We start from the raw sequence: 20,630 nt of genomic DNA on the forward strand, positions 1-20,630 counted from the left end.
TGTTTAAATGTTTTAAATGAGAAAATACTAAACTGAGTAATAAAATCAAGCTAAACTGCAATACCACCTTTAACTGTGCTAAAGTTAAGCAAAACAAGGTATTATTTGAAACATCTGTTTGATTTCTAAAATATTTAAAATCATTTTTGTGATCTTTGTCTCAATATTTATCAAAACCAAGGAAGGGATCACTATTCACACTCAGTAGCCACTTTATTAGGTACAGGATGTTCATGGTCTTCTGCTGCTGTAGCCCACCCACTTCAAGATTCAATGCATTATCCACTTAAAGATGTTCTTCTACACAGCACTGTTGTAACATGTGATTATTTGAGTTACTGTTGCCTTCCTGTCAGGTTGAACCAGTCTGGCCATTCTCCGCTGACCTCTTTCAATAACAAGGTCTTTTCACTCACAGAACTGCTGCTCAGTAGATGTTCTTTCTTAGGGTTTTTTTTTTGCATCATTCTCTGTTCAGCGGTTTCTGAGATACTCAAACCACCCTGTCTGGCACCAACAATCATTCCACAGTCAAAGTCACTTAGATCACATTTCTTCTCCATTCTGATGTTTGACTTGAACAACAACTGAGCCGCTTGACCAAGCTCTTATCTATTGAGTTGCAGCTACATGATTGGCTGATTAGACATTTGCATTAACGAGCAGGTACAGATACAGGTGTACCTAATAAGGTGGCCACTGAGTGTACATCACTTTAGCTGCTTCACGTTCATTTAGGGCAAAAGAAGCTAGCACAAAGGAGTTTAAGCAAAAACAAGGGAAAGGGAAGTTTTTTTTAACAAAACTGATAAAACTTCTGGCTGAATTGGCTGTTCAAGTGGAATGAGAAGCAGGTGTAATGTAATAGACTTTGCTGTGAGCTTCACCATTCACCTTTCATACAACTATCCAGAGAATTTCTCCAGGCTCATCAACAGTCAGGCATCTGATCCAATATGACATCTGAAGAAGACGAACAGCGAGACAACCCTTACCCATCAGTTAAACTAGAAGCAAAAATCTGGAAATAGATTTACTTTAAATCATTATACAGAAAATGAAATAAAGATTGGTACAAGAAACCAAGGGAAATAGAGCAGAGGAAAAAAAGTACATATATTTAAAATTGTAACGAATACTTTTCTTCCAAAGTAGACTCCATACTTGCAAGTTTAGCTTTCCAATCTGGAGAGGAACTTCAGCAATAACTTCAGCTTATCTGTAATGGCAAAGGTCCCAAAGGTATCCAATATTATTGTGAAAATTGTAAATATGTAAATGATATTCACATCATTCTTCCTATAATTGTATAGGTTTTTGCTAGATGCTCTGGTTTCTTCCCATCATCCCACTATTTATTTATCCTCTTTAAATTATCCCTACGCGCAGATAAGTGGACTTGGGATCTTAATGGAGGGTTCATGGAAACACGGAGAGAGTAAAATGAGTTTGCATGGAATTAATGTTAAAATGGGCAGCTAACGATCAACACAGACTTGATGGGCTGAACGGAATGTGTCTGCGCTGTTTTTCTGTATGAATCTGTGAACATCCTGAAGTCTTCTTCTCCACTTTAAGCAATCATGGGCCAGAAAATCCTATCGTCAGAGGGGATGTTACATTTTTCTTCGTGGAGGTCTTGAATCTTTTCCCCTCTCTGCCTGGAGCAGGGGTTCCCAACCTGGGGTTCAAGGACCCCTTGCTTAACAGTATTGGTCCATGGCTTAAAAAAAGGTTTGGGTACAGCCTCAGAATACAAGGACTTCTCCTTAGAACAGAGATGAGGAGGAGTTTCTTTAGCCAGAGGGTGGAAATCTGTGGAATTCATGGCCACAGAGGCCTGTGAAGGGCAAGTTATTTGGTGTATTGAAAATAGAGGTTGATAGGTTCTTGATTCATTAAGAGATTAAGGGTTACAAATTCACTTTTAGATTCATTTATTTATCATGTGTACATCAAGACATACAGTGAAATACGTTGTTTCAGTGAACAACCAAACCAACCTAACAGTGTGATGGAGACAGGCTGCAAGTGTTGCTACACGTTTCAGCACTAACATGGCAAGCCCTCAATGCTCAGCAGAACAACACAGAACACAACAAGCAATAGAACAACACCAAAACAAGTTCTGTTCTCCCTTCCTCCCACCCACGAACACACACAGTCCTCCAACTTCAGCGCAGGTCATCTTCGGCCTCCAGCTGACCCATGATTTGCAGGCGTTGGGCTTTGACTTTCCCAGCAGTCTCGCAGACCCAGGTTACAGGGAGAATTAGTTCAGCTGATCGCCCAGAGGCTGCTGACTGCAGCTCTCCTGAGCTCTCTGTCCTGGGCCAGTCTTTCAGACTGTCCCCAGGTGTAGCCTATCTTCTTGGTGTCAGCTTTACGGTCACATCACCAGTTGTTCTTTGGCCGACCTTTCTTCCGCTTTTCCTGGGGATTCCACGTTAGCGCTTGCCTGCTGATGTCATGCAGTGCGTGTCCTATCCATCCCCATCTTCTTTTCTTAATTTCTTCTTCTGCTGCTGGATGTGTGATATCTGCCCGAGATATCGGCTTCTGGCCGATGGGTCTGGAGGACTTTTCTCAAACAGCTATTAATAAAAGTCTGCACTTTCCAAATGGTAGTTTTCATTGCTCTTCAAGCCTGCCCCCCGGACAGAAGAATTGGCTTTACGTTGGAGTTGAACAGCTCAATTTTAGTGAGCTGCGACAGCTTCTTAAGAGCAGCAGGGGAGAATGGGATTGAAAACAAAATCGACCATTGTGGCTCATGCATAGGTAGACTTGATGGATTGAGTGGCCTAATTCTGCCCTTATATCTTATGGTGGGTGGCAGGGTGGACATGTGTCTCTACCAAAGGGGGTGCAAGGCGCTCCTTCCCTCTGCTAGCCTGCAGGTCACCCTTGGGCAAGGTGTAGCACCACAATCAGGGTCACGTGAAGCCATGAAAGCAGGTGGTGGATGGTCATAAGAGCAAGAGCAGTTGGTGCATATCGCAAATCTTTGTATGTGACCACTGGCTCCAGGCAGACAATCTTTAAAGAGTATTGATAATGGCTGGGGTCAGCCATCTTATAAAGACACTGCACAGAAGAAGCCAATGGCAAATCGCTTCTGTAGAAGAATTTGTCAAGAACCATCATGGTCATGGAAAGACCATGATCACCCATGTCATACGATATGGCACATAATGATGATGACGAAGTCTTATGGACTCACAGTATATCAGAAACTTCCTAGTGCCTTGGTTTAGGCTCGGATCACACATACATCAAAACATTCAGCAAGCTACATCATCTGAGAAACACAGGAGAACAGCAAAATCTGCCAACACGACAAAATCTGAAGATGCTGGAAGTCCAAAGCAAAACACAAAAAATGTTGGAGTAACTTGGCAGGCCAGGCAGCGTCTACGGAAAAGAGTAAACTCATCAGTTCTGATGAAGGGCCACGGTCCGAAACATCAACTGTTTACTCTTCTCCATAGATGCTGCCTGGCCTGCTGAGTTCCTCCAGCATCTTGTGAGTGATATCTGCCATGGCTACTCACTGGCCTCTGCTTAACTGGCTCAACAAGTAGTTTGTATCCACCCATCTATGGAGTACTTTGGAATGGCTATTCCTTTAACAGCACCATGAAAATCATAAGTGTAATTTGCTGTCAATACCCATAGTCATAAAGATATGAATATGTTTTGTGACAATATTATCAGACAATAGATGACTATGGAATAATTTCAATTGCAAAGACATGTATATGTAATTTAAAGACTAAAGATTCTTCAGATGATGAAAATCTTGAGCAACACACACAGAACATGCTGAGAGACCTCAGCAGCTCAGGTAGCATCTCAGGGGAGGAATAAGCAGTCAATATGTTGGGCTGACATGATCCTGGGGGTTTTAACCTGTTTATTCCCCTCCATAGATGCTGCCTGACCTGCTGAGATCCTCCAACATTCTGTGTGCGTTGCTAGATGTACCACAAGATCTTTTTTTTTCAAATTGCTTCTCTCAGGATGCAGTGACGTGACACTAAAAAGCATACCATTGGTAAGTGTAAATAGAACTGGATAATTGACAAGCGTTGAAGACTCACATCAGTGTGGCTTTGCAAAAAAGTTGACAAATAGTGACAATTATATTTTGCCTGTCAATTTAAATTTATTCTTCTATTGTCTCAGTAATACGCACATGGACCGGCATCTAACCAAATGCTCACTCCGGTATCCATGGACACAGTATATTGAGCAGCAATGTAGGTTTAAAGACAGAGACCATTAATGCAGCTATTTCACAAAATCAAAGTGGTCTTCTGATACTCTGTTGCTCGGGCTTGACCATGGATTTGACATCCTCGCTGCCAACATGAGATACAAGCCAGTACACAAGCCAGGGCTGTACAATATGGAGAGGAAGCTGTTGCCCATGCAGCAGAATCCCCCTCTCCACGCAACTGATGAATCCAAAGGAACGGCAAAGACCGATACAGTTTGGCACCAGTGGTGTCACTGGAGTGGCTAGTCAATGTTGAGCTCAACGTAGGACTACCTTAAGGACTCCAGCTCCAGATTTTCCCTCGGGGTTTACTCCTGAAGCCTTCCCCAAGTGTGGGTATAGCCGTAAGGCAGCAGAGGTTTGAGATCAGAGTTTTCCTTCTCCTAGATGAGCTGCCAACCAGGGCTGATAAGCCTCATCTGCCCAAAGTGACTGGTTTAAGGTGCCAGTAACCCACCTTTGTCCCTACTCCTGTCAGTAGAAATGGTTCTGCCAGGCTAAGCCATTTATGAATGCTAGGAGCTGGTCTTGGTTGTCAGAGGCTATTTGAGGAGCATTTAATAGATAGTAGGGGCTTATCCTCAATACCTCCCCTGGCTAAGACAACCTTAAGGAACCTGACAACCATAAGGAAACTGTCTATTGAATCATAAACAATTTGAAGAGAGTCGAGAGAATAAGATGGGAGATGATGGTATTAATTGCACAGATTTGGTCAGTTCTACATTAGAAATAACAATGAACTGAACCAGTGACAAAACTCCAACAACGTTGAGTTGAAGCTGAAGCATCCAAGACATCTTTCATATGCCTTTGATATTTGATGGTGCACCTCCCGTTCCTGTCAACACATTTGTCATTCCAGTGACATTTCTGTTTATTGAACTTGCCCAAAGGCATTTCAGGACAGTGGAATCACACATTCCTGAACGTATATTTCTTCTGAAGTGTTACAGTTTGAAAGAATTTCTTCTCCAATGAAACTTAAAGTTGCTTTTTCATCACCTGATGGGAAACATTGTACATTTTGTCGGTTCAAGCTCAGGTCTATTGCGATTCAACTATACGTGTGTATTCAGCTAAATGAAACAATGTTCCTCAGGGACCAAAGTACAAAACACAATATATCACATACAGCACATAAAAATATTAACACGATAATATGAAAAGATAAATAAAAATATAAATAAATATAAATAGATAAATAAAAATATACCGTAGATGTACAAATTGACACAAAGTACATATATGATATATAGTTAAATGTATTATTATTTCTGACGCTGTCATAGACAATATGTACTGGGTGGTAACAGCATGTTCACAAGTCTCACAGTCTGAGGGCAGAAGATGTCAACCAGCCTAACAGTCCTTGTTCTTTCACTGCAGTACCTTCTGCCTGACAGTAAGAGGTCACAAAGATTATGTGACGGATGGGGAGGGGGGGGGGGGTCCTTGACAATGCTGAGGGATCTGTGAGTGCAGTGCTTCTGATGTTCTGTATATCCGAGATGTGGGGAGTGGGGGGAGTGTGGAGAAGAGACCTCTCCAAGCATCATTGTGACTCACGGGGCTCCTTATGAACGTTGATGCTTGTGCTTAATTTTCTCAAATCATCACTCACCTCTGACTTGGCCTTCTTCACCTGGAGTTAGCTTTGTGGTGTTAATTTTAATTTTGCATGTAGAAGGGGTGATTGATAAGTTCGTGGCCTAAGGTACAAGGAGTCAATTTTAGGAAACCTAGCACATTTATTATTTTTCAACATAGTCCCCTCCTACATGTACACATTTAGTCCAGCGGACGTGGAGCATACGGATCCCTTCCTTGTAGAAGTGGTCCACAGCAAGGGTGATTGATAAGTTTGTGGCCTAAGGTAAAACGAGATGAGTTATTTACTTCAAACCTTCTGCATTTTCACTCAGCGTTGAACTGCACCTGCATGTATCGAGAGCATCTTGGACCTCCAGGTGGTCCACAGCAGGGGTGATTGATAAGTTTGTGGCCTAATGTAGAAGGAGATGAGTTATACAGCTCTTGTTACATGCATATGCAGTTCAACTCTTTGCGTGAAAATGCAGAAAGTTTGAAGTAAATAACTCATCTCCTTTATGAAAAATAATACCTCAGCGATGTCTGACAAACAACCAATGTACTGAAGACAAATTGTGCAAAATTAAATTTAAAAAAACAAGTAAAAGATAATACTGAGAAAATGGATCAAAGCATCATTGAAGGTGAATGTGTAGGTTGTGGAAATAGTTCAGAATTGGGGTTTGAAGTCAGTAGTCTGATGGTTGTAGGGTAATAACTATCCTTGGTTAAAATTCACTCCAGGGACTTTCAGGGTACGGTAGTAGGTTTAAACATTGACAGCCAACATTTATCAAAGAAGCTTGGCACATTCATTTGTCTGATTTTCAATGTGCAGATTAACGAATTAATAATGGTGGGTTTCAATGAGTCCAAAAATCAAAGTTCCTGTGTCTATTCACTCAAAAAATATTTCATGTCACTCAAAATGCTCTGAAGAGACTCAATTACCTCACTACAGGCCTTGCCTTCCCTACTAGGTGCTCTCCAAAGCAGTGATTTAATCTTTGGTTTTTTTTGCCAATACAGAGACTGCATCATGTACCAAATAAAATGCTAAATCTGACAAAGTACAGTAGATTACCATTTCACTCTGGTGGAGGGTTAGATCCCTGTATGGTGGGAAATTAAAGGCTAAAAGGGCTACTCTTTCATCTCAAATGGCGTGGTGCTGTGAGAGCATTTCCTCTTTTCTCTGCCGCCCATCCCATTTCCTGCAATTTAAAACCCATTTTAGTTCTAACTTTACCCAATTTCGATGAAAAATCAACATGCTGAAACAATAACTTGTGTTTTCTCCCCACAAATGCTGCCCGACCTGCCAAGTATTTTTATTTAATATTTCCACTCTTCTACTTTCAATCACTGAACAGAATATAAGACAAAGGGAAAACTGCCATTAAAGTATGAGTCAAAGTGCACTGATTACCAAAGTCTGTATGCAGTACACAACGCTAAGATCCGTCTTCCCATAGACAGCCATGAAACAAAGAAAACCATGGAACCCGTTTAAAGGAAAACATCAAAGCCACAACATGCATAAAAGAACAAATTGCACAAATGGCAAGGAAAAATAACGAGTGAAGAGCACAAAATACAAAACACCAAATCACAAAGACATCGAAAGAGTATATTCAATTTGGGTGTAAATATTCATCTCCCTTCCTTCCTCAATAACTGCTTTATATCATGTCTCTTTCTTTCGCTTTTAGAGTCATCATTTGAAAAAATAATTGCTAAATTCTGGAAAAAAATACAATAGCTCTGTAACTTCTTTGTCTTTGGAAATAGATATTAAGTTTAACTGCACATAGAGAAGTGCTGTAGGTGTACTTAAGTTTGAAGCTTCCAAAATATCACAGATTGCATATTTACCCAAAGCAGAAGTACAGAGATGTCTGAAACCGATGTAAACTTAAATTATTTGCTGGGACATCATTAAGCAATAGAGCCACTTCAATGCAGTCTAAATAATTAGCCTTTTAAACATTTTTAAGTTGCTATAACATTAAGAAAGAAAAGTTCATTCTACTTTTGGTCTTTTCATTCATCATTGCTGTTAATATCAGTTACCTTTCCAACATTTGCTGATTTCCAAGTTTTTCAGCTTGACCTTCTTGCTTGGGATTGGAAATCCTGCTCCAATCCTCCCAGTAATACCCCTCCACATTTTTGAAATTTCTTTTCTTGTCATAACAACTCTTTATTTGTCATGTTCACATCCCAGAGATCTTAATCCATTATTTTGAGATGTTGCATCTGGTCTAGTTTAACATGGGTTGTCAATATATCTTAATTGAGTTTAAGCAAGACTGAAGATGTTTCAATGTTTTGCACTCTGACATAGAATACAGAGCACTCTGAAAAGAATCAGAATCAGGTTTATTATCACCGGCATGTGATGTGAAAGTTGTTAACTTAGCAGCAGCAGTTCAAGCAATACATAATCTAGCAGAGAGAGAGAGAGAGAAAATAATAATAATAAATAAAATAAAACATAATAATAAATAAACAAGTAAATCAATTACGTACTTTGAATAGATAAGAAAGAACGTGCAAGAACAGAAATACTGTATATTAAAAAAAATGAGGTAGTGTCCAAGGATTCAATGTCCATTTAGGAATCGGATGGCAGAGGGGAAGAAGCTGTTCCTGAATCACTGAGTGTGTGCCTTCAGGCTTCTGTACCTCCTACCTGATGGTAACACTGCCTTTCTGAGTCACTGCTCCCTAAAGATGTCTTGGGTACTTTGTAGGCTAGTACCCAAGATGGAGCTGACTAGATTTACAACCTTCTGCAGCTTCTTTTGGTCCTGTGCAGTAGCCCCTCCATACCAGACAGTGATGTAGCCTGTAAGAATGCTCTCCACAGTACAACAATAGAAATTTTTCAGTTTATTTGCTGACATGCCGAATCTCTTCAAACTCCTAATAAAGTATAGCCACCATCTTGCCTTCTTTATGACTACATCATTGTGTTGGGACCAGGTCAGGTCCTCAGAGATCTTGACAACGAGGAACTTGAAGCTGCTCTCTCTCACCATTTCTGATCCCTCTATGAGGATTGGTATGTGCTGAAGTCCACAAGCAGTTGTTTCGTCTTACTGAGGTTGAGTGCCAGGTTGTTGCTGCGGCACCACTCCATTCGTTGGTATATCTCTTTCCTGTATGCCCTCTCATCACCACCTGAGATTCTACCAACAATGGTTGTATTGTCAGCAAATTTATAGATTGTATTTGAGCTATGCCGAGCCACACAGTCATGTGTATACAGAGAGTAGAGCAGTGGGCTAAGCACACACCCCTGAGGTGCGCCAGTGTTGATCGTCAGCGAGGAAGATGTGTTATCACCAATCCGCACAGATTGTGGTCTTCTGGTTAGGAAGTCAAGGATCCAGTTGCAGAGGGAGGCACAGAGGTCCAGGTTCTGCAACTTCTCTATCAGGATTGTGGGAATGATGGTATTAAATGTTGAGCTACATTTGAGGAACAGCATCCTGACATAGGTGTTTGTATTGTCTAGGTGGTCTAAAGCCATGTGGAGAGCCATTGAGATTGCGTTTGCTGTTGACCTATTGTGACAAACTATTAGTGATTAGGTAGTCATAGTCATAGAGTACCACACCACAGAAAAAGGCCATTTGGCCCATCTAGTCCATGCTGGATTGTTATTTTACTTAGTCCCGCAACTGGACAATAACCTCCATGCCCCTCCTATCCATGAACTTATCCAAATTGCCCTTAAATGTTACAGCTGAACCAACATCCATCACTTCTGCTGGCAGCTCATTACACACTCTCACCACCTACTGAGTGAAAATGATCCCCTCTGGTTCCCCTTAAATATACCACCTTCCGCCTTTAACCTATGACTACCAGTTCTTATCTCATCCAACAGCAGTGGAAAATCCCCGCCGGCACTTAATTTATCTATACCCATCATGATTTTGTATACCTCTCTTAAATCTTCCACACTCTCCTACACTCCAGGGAATAAAGCCCTAACCTTCTCAAACTTTCCTCATAACTCCAGTCTTCAAATTCCTGCTATATCCTTAATGATGATGATGTCGACATAGGCCTGAGAGGCCAGCGTCGGGCATTTTCATGCCTTACGCGGAACGAAAGACTGTGTGGCGCACCACTCCTCACACAGACATTTCGCAGTATTTTTCTTTATTTTACAAGGTCGAGTTGCGAGCTCAACACTCAACCCGGCACGGATGGAAAGCGTACTTGGGAACAGCCCAACTGGATTCAAACCCGGGTACCTCCATTCCCGAGTCCAGTGCTGATGTCACTGCGCCACCAGCCGGATAATCTATATCCTTACAAACACACAAATATCCTTATAGGTTTTCTCTGTACTCTTTCAATCCTATTGTCATCTTTCCTGCAGGCAGGTGACCAGAATACTCCAAACTTGGTCTCGCCATTTTATATAATTTTGACATTACATCTGAACTCATGTACTCAATACTTTGGTTTATGAAAGCCAAGGGCCAAAATCTCTCTTTTACAACCCTACCTACTTGTGAAATTGAAATTGAAATTCACCATCATCAGTAGCATCTCCATGAAATGCCACCTCAGAAAGGCAACACCTTTCATCAAAGATGCCCATGATCCAGGCCATGCCATCTTTTAGCAGCTACCACCAGGCAGGAGATCTGAATTCCCACACCACCAGGTTCAAATCTTTCGACCATTCGGCTCTTCAGTCAGACTATACAACCATAATGAGTACCTCAGATCGGTAACTTTCTGACCACTTTACAACACAATGGGTTTTATTGGTGTAATTGGGTTTGTTCTGATAAAGGTTAAGGGCAACCAAAAATCTAATTCAGCATTTTGCATGTTCTCTTCCTCACCAGTGATAAGAGTTATTATTGAATCAGAGCTGTTTTTATTGCTGCATTTTGAAAGTGATGTTAATATGGCTCGGCTGGCAACTCATGTTTTAAGGAGTGTCACAGTTTGTAAAGTTGCTGACACAGCTCAGAAACAGAATTAATGTCACTGGCATATGCCAGGAAATTTGTTTTTGTGGCAGCAGTACATTGCAATTTGCTATAATTTTAAAAATTATAAATTACTTTAAGAAATATATACAGTACGGCACAAAATTCTCAGATATATATATATATATATATATATATATGCAGGGAGAGCGGGAAAGATGGGTTGGGAAAAGTGTCAGGGAGGGAGAGGGAGTGGGAAGCACCAGAGAGACATTCTGTAATGATCAATAAACAATTTGTTTGAAATCAAATAACCTTACATGGTTTCTCAGGGCTGGGCATGTCTGCCCCCACCCCTGGCATTCCTTTTCTGCCAACTGTCCCAAACTCCTCCCATGGCACTCCACCCTCGCCATTCCCAACAACCTTCACTCATGCCAAATTTATAAACTCACTCTCCACTCCACATTGACAAATACAGTACTGTGTAAAATCCTTTGGCATTCTAGCTGTATACGTATGCAAGAAGAGAGAAAAAAAGTAGTGAGGTAGTGTTCATGGGTTCATTGTCCATTCATAAATCTGATGGCAGAGGGGAAGAATTTATTATTAAAAACATGTGTGTGTGTCTTCAGGCTCCTGTATCTCTTTCTTGGTGGCAGCAATGAGAAGAGGGCATGTGCTAGATGATGAGAGTCCTTAATGACGGATGCCTGCTTCTCAAGGCCTTACCTTTTGAAGGTGTCCTCAGTGCTGGGGTGGCTAGTGCCCATGATGAAGCTGGCTGAGTTTACATCTTTCTGCATCTTTTTCCAATCCTGTGCTGTGGCCTGTCCGTACCAGACAGTGATGCAACCAGTTAGAATGTTCTCCACAATATATCTGAAGAAATTTTCGAGTCCTTGGTAACATTCCAAATCTTCTTGGACTCCTAATGAAGTATAGCCACTGCCTTGCCTTTTTTGTAATGGCGTCCATACGTAGCCCAGGATAAATCTTCAGAAGTGTTGACACCCAGGAACTTGAAACTGTTCACCCTTTCCACCGCTGATCTCTCAATAAGTACTTGTGTGTGTTCCCTCGATGACCCCTTCCTGAAGTCCACAGTCAGTTCCCTGGTCTTAGTGTCACTGAGTACAAGGTTAATGCTGTGACACCACTCAACCAACAAACCTACCTCACTCCTGGACACTTCCTCATCACTCTCTGAAATTCTGCCAGCGATAGTTGTGAGCAAATTTACAGATGGTGTGTCATCAGCAAATGTGTAGATGGCATTTGAGATGGCGCAATCATGGATGTAGAGAGAGTAGCATAGTGGACTAAGCACATACCTTTGAGATGCACCAATGTTGATTGTCAGGGAGTGGAGATCATCTCTAATCCACAGTGAAAGACTGTAGTCTCCCATTGAGGAAGTCAAGGATCCAGTTGCAGAGGAAGGTACGGAGGCCCAGGTTTTAGAACTTATTAATTAGAATTGCGAGTTTGAAGCTTTGGTTTCCTTCCACCTCCCTAAAATTGTTGGTAGGTTAATTGACCAATGTACATGGCCCCTAATGTATAGATGAGTGGAATTGAATGAGGGGAGAATAAAGTAAGATCACTGTAAATGGATGTTTGATTGTCAGTGTGAACTCAATGAACTGTTTCTGTACTATATGACACAGATTATGAATCCTTGCCACAATATGGTTTTCTAGGCCTGAAGATCATGAAATCTGACCCATTTAAATATTTGTTCATTTGTTCCAAGGTAACTTTGAAGGTAGAGTGATGCACCATCAATAACTCACTCTGAGACGTAAGGCGAGATAGCGGCTTTTATTGACTGAAGAAGGAACCAGCAGTGAGTGACCATCATATTACATCCTGGAGAATGAGGCAGAGGATCAGACCTCGATCGCCTTTATACAGGGGCCTGTGGGAGGAGCCACAGGAGCAGTCAGCAGGGGGCGTGTCCAGACAGGCACATAGTTCACCACATAGAGATTAACAACTAATTGGCTCACCCACTTTGCTCAAAAATATGACCATTATCAAGATAAAATACTAATTTAATAGCAATTTTTTTTATTGTTTAAATTTTATATCATCTTAAATGATGATGGGGATGTGTAATATAAATGAGCACAATCCAAATTCTGAAAACAGGCATTCCAAGGTAGCAAGGAATTTACCCGATTTATTGACACTTCATAAAAATGAAGAAAAATGAAGTTGCTTAGGTGCTACACCTGCCCATACACCCCCTTCCTCACTTCTATTCAGGGCCCCAAACAGTCCTTCCAGGTGAGGTAACACTTCACCTGTGAATCTGCTGGGGTAGTCCATTGTGTATTGGGATGGCAAGGTAATGTATTGGCTAGCACAATGCTCTACAGTACTAGTGACCCGGGTTCAGTTCCCAACACTGCCCGTAAGGAGTTCGTACGTTCTCCCCGTGAATGTGTGGGTTTCCTCCAGGTGCTCTGGTTTCCTCCCATATTCCAAAAATATAACATTTGGTAGGTTAATTGGTCAATGTAAATTGTCCCGTGATTAGGCTAAGATTAAATTGGTGGGTTGCTGGCCAGCGTGACAGAAGGGCATGTTCCATGCTGTATGTCAATAAATAAATAAATAACTGTTCTTTTTGCTGCAGCCTCTTCATTAGTGAGACCCATTGCAAATTGGGGACCACCTCATCGAGCCCCTCTGCTCCGTCCGCCTCAGGCAGGACTTCCCACTGGCCAAACATCTTAACTCCAATTCCTATTCCCGTTCCAACATGTCAATCCATAGCTTCCTCTTGTGGAAAGATTAGGGCACTGTCAGGGTGAAGGAGCAACACCTTATATTCCATATGGGAACTCGATGGCATGAATATATATTTCTCCTTTTGGTGAAAAAATTTCACACTCCCCCCTTTATTCCACATTCTGACCTTCCACCACTTCTCACCTACTGACTACTTAACCCTGGGTCCCCTCCTTCTTCCCTTTCTCCTAATGTCCACTCTCCACTCCTATCAGATTCCTTCTTCTCCAGCCCTTGACCTTTCCCACCCACTTGGATTCACCTATCACCTTCCAGCTAGCCTCCTTCCCCTCCCCTCACTTTTTTATTCTGGCATCTTCCCCCTTCCTTCTCCGTCCTGAAGAAGGGTCTCTACCTGACATGTTGACTGTTCACTCTTTTCCATAGATGCTGCCAGACCTGCTGAGTTCCTCCACCATTTTGTGTGTGTTGTTTAAGATTCATCTCTTTTTGCATTTACAGTTCTCTTAGCAATCATTTATGACAAAACCTGCAGGATCTGAGAAACAATATTTCAAATCAGCAATTTCACTCACCTATTTGTCTGTTATTGAATGTTTTAACAACTTGAGTTTTCTCAAAAACCAAACAGATGTGAAATGCATTCATATCTTAGCCCTGACTACAGATAGTATTTGTTAATGTGGTGTTGCACGGGTTGTTTATAGTTTGACAATCAGGGATTTCTATCAGAACTAGCAGCAGCAGAGAAGAAATCTAAAACTAAATCATGGAGAGAATTCAGAGAAGATTCATAAGAATTACCCTGGGAATGAAAGGGTTAATGTATGAGGAGTGTTTGATGGCTCTGGGCCTGTACTCATTGGAGTACAGAAAAGTGAGAGGGGATCTCATTGAAACCTATCAAATACTGAAATGTCTACACAGCGTGGACATGGAGAGGATGTTTCCTATCATGGGGGAATCTAGAACCAGAAAGCACAACCTCAGAATTCAAGGATATCCCTTCAGAACAGAGATTAGGAGGAACTTCATTAGCCAGAGGGTGGTGAATCTGAGGAATTCATTGCCACAGATGGCGATGGAAGCCAAGTTATTGGGCATGTTTAAAACAGAGGTCGATGGGCTCCTGATTAGTAAAGGCACCAAAGGTTACAGACAGAATGCAGGAGAATGGGGTTGAGAGGGATAATAGATCATCCATAATGGAAAGGTGGAGCGGACTCGATGGGCCGAATGGCCTAATGTCTTATGGTCTTACATTCAATGATTTATAAACTTTGTGAACATTACTGAGGATGTTGATACTCTTTAAAACATCAAGTTGAAATTTGGGTCACTGTTGTTGTAATCTTCAACCAAAGGTCTACTTAGTTACCTCACCTAACTGTAACTAAACATGTCAGATTACTGGAGATAAATGTAGTCTCTCATTAAGTACAAATATATTATTTCAATAGTCAGCCTTGCTGCTATATCTCCTGTGGGATGACATAAAAATGAAAAATGTGCTGTTATTAAAAAGAGGTAATAAGAAAGGTTGAAAACATTATGCATTGAAGATTATTTTTCTGCAGCCAAGATCAATAACTAACTGAGTAAAGACATAAACTTTCAATCTACCACAGACTTATTCAAAACTGGTACCAAAAAAGAGATGAAAGAATGATTTATATCAGCAACTCGTTCCACGCCGTTCTGCTGTCAGGACTGAAGAGTTGCAAAATGTTCCACATCTCAGTTCACTTTTATCTGCATGATTTCCACAGTTCCCACATAAAGAAAGCAATAGCACATCCAATTCCATTTTTTAATTTAATATTTTTGGATTCCACTTTGAGCTGTCAATGACAGACACTGACTATAAGGAAATGTGATTTTTGGCAAAATCCAAGCCCAGATAAGTTATAGAACTTCCTGGGATTTTATACCAAATTTATTCAAAGTCAAAGTAAAGTTACTATCAAATGCGTCACCGCATACTACCCAGAGATTCATTTTCTTGTGGGCATTCACAGTAGATATAAAGAAACACAATAGAATCAATGAAAATATACAAACACGGACAAACAGCCAATGTGCAAAAGAAAAACTGTGTGAATACAAAATAAATAATAACAATAAATAATACTAAGAACATGATTTGTAGAGATGCTGAAAGTGAGTCCATAGGTTGTGGAATCAGTTCAATGTTGAACTGACTAAAGTTATGCACATTGATTCAGGAGACTGATGGTTGAAGGATAATAACTCTTCTTAAACCTGGTGGTGTAGGACCTAAGGCTCCTGTATTTCCTTCCCAATGGTAGCAGCAAGAGGAGAGCATGGCCCGGATGGTGGAGGCCCTTGAGTCATGGATGCTGCTTTCTTCTGCAGCGTTACTTGTAGATGTGCTCGCTAGTGGGGAGGGGGATTTCCTGTGATGGACTTGGCTGTACCCATAACATTTAGCTAGTTCACTGTGTCCCTTAGAAAGTGATTGCCAATTGCTAATATGAGGATAATTAATTTCATTTATTTCCCTAAATTAGGCCTGCATAATCTCATTTCAACTTCTGCTTCAACTCTGACTACTGACTTAATGTAACACATAAACTCCAAGAATTTGGTTTGCAGTCACGCTCCTAACGTAGAGCACACAAGTAACTGTACAATAATTTGCAGTGATCATGGCAAGATATGTCAAACTGAGAATTTCTAATCTTTCTGCCAATACTGAGCAATTTAGTAAAATGACTGTTACCAATGCTTCAAACATCACTAGGCATTTTATGTCCAAATGTAGACTTCAAGCTACAAACTTATCTTATTCTGCATGCCAAATTAAACACCTCTGTTAAAAGTTTTTAACAACTGACTTCTTTCCAGCCAATTTAATACCCTTTTGAATCTTTAGTGGTATCACATAAATGTGGGGAATCCCGTCATCATTTGATTTTATTAAATTTACAATTCATAGACATGCAGACTCCATTATGTCACCATCTTGGCCAGCAGCAGGCATAAAATATTTCCAAATTTACACAGAGCAAAACCAATGCAAAAGGCAATTTTGAATGGTTGATACACATACGCATTTAAAAACCTTAATTGTACATTGTCCTTGTTTCCTCTGTTTATTCAAAACAATGGATTGATAGAGCTCTGTACAACAAAGGATTATGGGTATGGTGTTGCAAAGTGACGTGGGAGTATACAATCAGTCGAGGCTTTAATGAATGACAAAATTTGCTCAAAGATGGGATAATTCCAACATGAACAAATATATATTTGTAATGAATGTACTTTCTATTCTGGACGTGGACATAGAAGGAGAAAGACTGGAAAAAGTAAACTTTTTTGATACTTAGAAACTTTTCATTTCATTATTTTTGAAAGCATCTTCGCTTTAAGATATTTTTTCTTACATGTGCCTAAGACTTTTGCACAGTGCTGGACAAAATTATATATATTGGGTGGCAGGGTGGAGATATGTCTCTACCAAAGGAGGTATAAGGTACTCTTTCCCTCCACTAGCCTGCAGGTCACCCTTGGGCAAAGTATAGCACCTACTTAGCTTCCCAATCAGGGTCATGTTACACCATGGGAGCAGGTGGTAGCTGGTCGTGTGAGCAGCCGGTTCACATCACAAGTCCTGGTTATACAACCACTGACAGTAAAGGCCCTGCCCAGTAGAAGGCAATGGCAAACCACTTCTGTAGAAAAAATTGTCAAGAACATATCATGGTCATGATTGCCCACATCACATGACATGTCACATAATGATGATGTTGGTGATGAATGCACACACACACACAATCAGTGGATAGTTGGTTTACTGGTCCATCATTTAATCAGAGCAGCTGCTCATCTGAGAGAGATAACCATGCATTACAACAGTAGCACGCAGTGGTTCGCATTTGTTTCAAGAGGAGAAGAATATAAAAGCAGGGCTGTAATGTTGAGACTTCAAAAAGCCCAGTTGAGGCCTCACTTGGAGTACTGTGAACAAGAGAAAATCTGCAGATGCTGGAAATGCAAGCAATACACACGAAATGCTGGAGGGACTCAGCAGGCCAGGCAGCATCGATGGAAAGGAGTGAACACTCTTGTCCATAGATGCTGTCTGGCCTGCTGAGCTCCTCCAGCAATTTTTGTGTTGGGAGTATTGCGAGCAGTTTTGGACCTCTTATCTTAGAAACGATGTTTTGAAACTGGAGAGGTTTCAAAGGAGATTCACGAAAATGATTCCAGGATTGAATGGCTGATCATATGGAGAGCATTTGATGACTCTGGGCTTATACTCAATATAACTCAGAAGAATGAGGGGTGACCTCATTGAAACCTATCAATGATATAAGGCCTTGAGAAGAGTTAATGTGAGAGGATGTTTCCTGTGGTGGGAGAGTCTAAGACCAGAGGATAGAGCCTCAGAATAGAGGGGCGTCTTTTTAGAACAGAGATGAGGAGGAATTTCTTTAGCCAGAGAGTGGTGAATCTGTGGAATTCTGTGCCACAGGCAGCTGTGGAGGCCAAGTGTTTATGTATATATAAGGCAGAAGTAGATGGATTCTTGACTGGTCAGGGCATGAAGGGTGGGTGGGTGGGGGGGGGAGGCAGGAGACTGGGGCTGAGAGGAAAATTGGATCAGCCATGATTAAATGATGGAGGAGGCTCGATGGGCCAAATGGCCTAATTCTGCTCCTATATCTTATGATCTTAGGTCTATGACCAAAGAGCTTCTCTGAACGCACAACACATCAAAGTGGATGGCTACAGCCGCAGATGACCACAAACATACACACAGCAGCCAACTTTGTTAGGTACAAGAGGTGCCTAATAAAGTGACTACTAAGTGTGTGTGTGTGTGTGTGTGGATTGGTTTGAACTTGGCCTCCTGCCCAGATTTCCCTTTCCCTTTCTCAGAGTTAGCAGAGTTATTCTCTGAGATGGAGTAAACACTCTTTGGTAAGTAGGTGATAGATCCTGAAATTTTGCCCTCAAGTGCTCCAACAGTCTTTGATAGGTCATATATTTCAGTCTAAGCTCTCTGACACTATAAAAATAATTCGCAACATTATTAAAGCCACTGCTTAACTGTAGTTTTACAGGGTCAGCAACCTTAGGTAAACGAACGGAGTTGTTAAACACACACCATGTCTCCATGGTGCAAAGTGAGGAAGTGAATGCAGACTGCACCCTGCTCCATAACTGGACATGGTGCAGTACGATAGGCAACACAGTTCATAGAAACATAGAAAACCTACAGCACAATACAGGCCCTTCGGCCCACAAAGCTGTGCCAAACATGTCCTTATCTTAGAAATTACCTAGGCTGATCTATAGCCCTCTATTTTTCTGAGCTCCATGTACCTGTCCAGCAGTCTCTTAAAAGACCCTATTGTATCCATCTCCACCACCATCGCCAGCAGCCTATTCCACGCACACACCACTCACTGCGTAAAAAAAACTTACCCCTGACATCTCCTCTATACCTACTTCCAAGCACTTTAAAACTGTGCCCTCTCGTGTTAGCCATTTCAACCCTGGGAAAATGCTTCTGACTATCCACATGATCAATGCCTCTCATCATCTTATACACCTCTATCAGGTCACCTCTCATCCTCCATCTCTTCAAGGAGAAAAGGCCAAGTTCACTCAACCTCTTCTCATAAGGCATACTCCCCATATCCTTGTAAATCTCCTCTGCACCCTTTCAATGGCTTCCACATCCTTCCTGTAGTGAGGAGACCAGAATTGAGCACAGTACTCCAAGTGGGATCTGACCAGGGTCCTATATAGCAACAACTTTACCTCTTGGCTCCTAAACTCAATCCCATGATTGATGAAGGCCAATACACCGTAAGCCTTCTTAACCACAGAGTCAACCTGCGCAACAGCTTTGAGCGTCCTATGGACTTGGACTCAAAGATCCCTTTAATCCTCCACACTACCAAAAGTCTTACCATTAATACTACATTCTGCCATCATATTTGACCTTACACATCTCACACTCATCTGTGTTGAATTCCATCTGCCACTTCTCAGCCCAGTTTTGCATCCTATCAATGTCCCGCTGTAACCTCTGACAGCCCACCACACTATCCACAACACTCCCAACCTTTGTGTCATCAGCAAACTTACTAACCCTTACTATCCCTCCACTTCCTCATCCAGGTCATTTATAAAAATCACGAAGAGTAAGGGTCCCAGACCAGATTCCTGAGGCACACCACTGGTCACCGACCTCCATGCAGAACATAACCCATCTACAACCACTCTTTTCCTTCTGTGGGCAAGCCAGTTCTGGATCCACAAAGCAGTGTCCCTTGGATCCCATGCCTCCTTACTTTCTCAATAAGCCTTGCATGGGGTACCTTATCAAATGCCTTGCTGAAATCCATATGCACTACATCTACTACTCTACCTTCATCAATGTGTTTAGTTACATCCTCTTGCACAGGGGCCATGTTAATCTTCTTTGTATGATTCCAATTTTAGTATATATGCTGCCAAAGCGAGTTCAAAATTCAAAGTAAATTTACTATTAAAGCGCGTATGTGTCTCCATTTGTGAGATTTGTTTTCTTGCAGGCATTCACAATAGAACATAGAAATGCAATGCAAGGTAAGGACATTTGTTGGTCAGGGTTGACCATGGATATTGTGTCCTAGCTGTCTGTGTCAAAGTCAATGAGCAAGCTGTGGCAGTAAGATATGGAGAGCAGGCTCCCCCCTCTATGCAGTACAGAACAGGCCCTTCCAGCCGAACAAGCCACACTGCCCAGAAACACACCTAGTTAACACTACCCTAATCACAGGACAACTTACAATAACAAATTAACTGATTAACTGGTACGCCTTTGGGCTGTGGGAGGAAACTGGAGCATGATACTCCTAACTCTGGTTCGAGATGTTCCCACAAGAGGAAACATCCTCTCCACATCTTTCATGTAAGAATCTTAGATATTTCATTAAGAATCTCTCTCATTCTTTTAAAATCCAGATGGTAGACATCCAGCCTGCTTGATCTTTTGTTGAAAGATAAAAAAA

At 41.4% G+C, this 20,630-nt stretch overlaps 1 non-coding gene across 1 annotated transcript; it reads right to left on the minus strand.

The window, feature by feature from the left end:
* Positions 1-19,994: 19,994 nt before the first annotated feature.
* Positions 19,995-20,099, minus strand: LOC132400142 (U6 spliceosomal RNA). The gene has a single exon (XR_009514176.1). It is a non-coding gene; the product is annotated as a U6 spliceosomal RNA (small nuclear RNA).
* Positions 20,100-20,630: the final 531 nt, after the last annotated feature.

This window comes from Hypanus sabinus, chromosome 9 (assembly GCF_030144855.1).
Source record: "Hypanus sabinus isolate sHypSab1 chromosome 9, sHypSab1.hap1, whole genome shotgun sequence".
Taxonomy (NCBI): domain Eukaryota; kingdom Metazoa; phylum Chordata; class Chondrichthyes; order Myliobatiformes; family Dasyatidae; genus Hypanus; species Hypanus sabinus.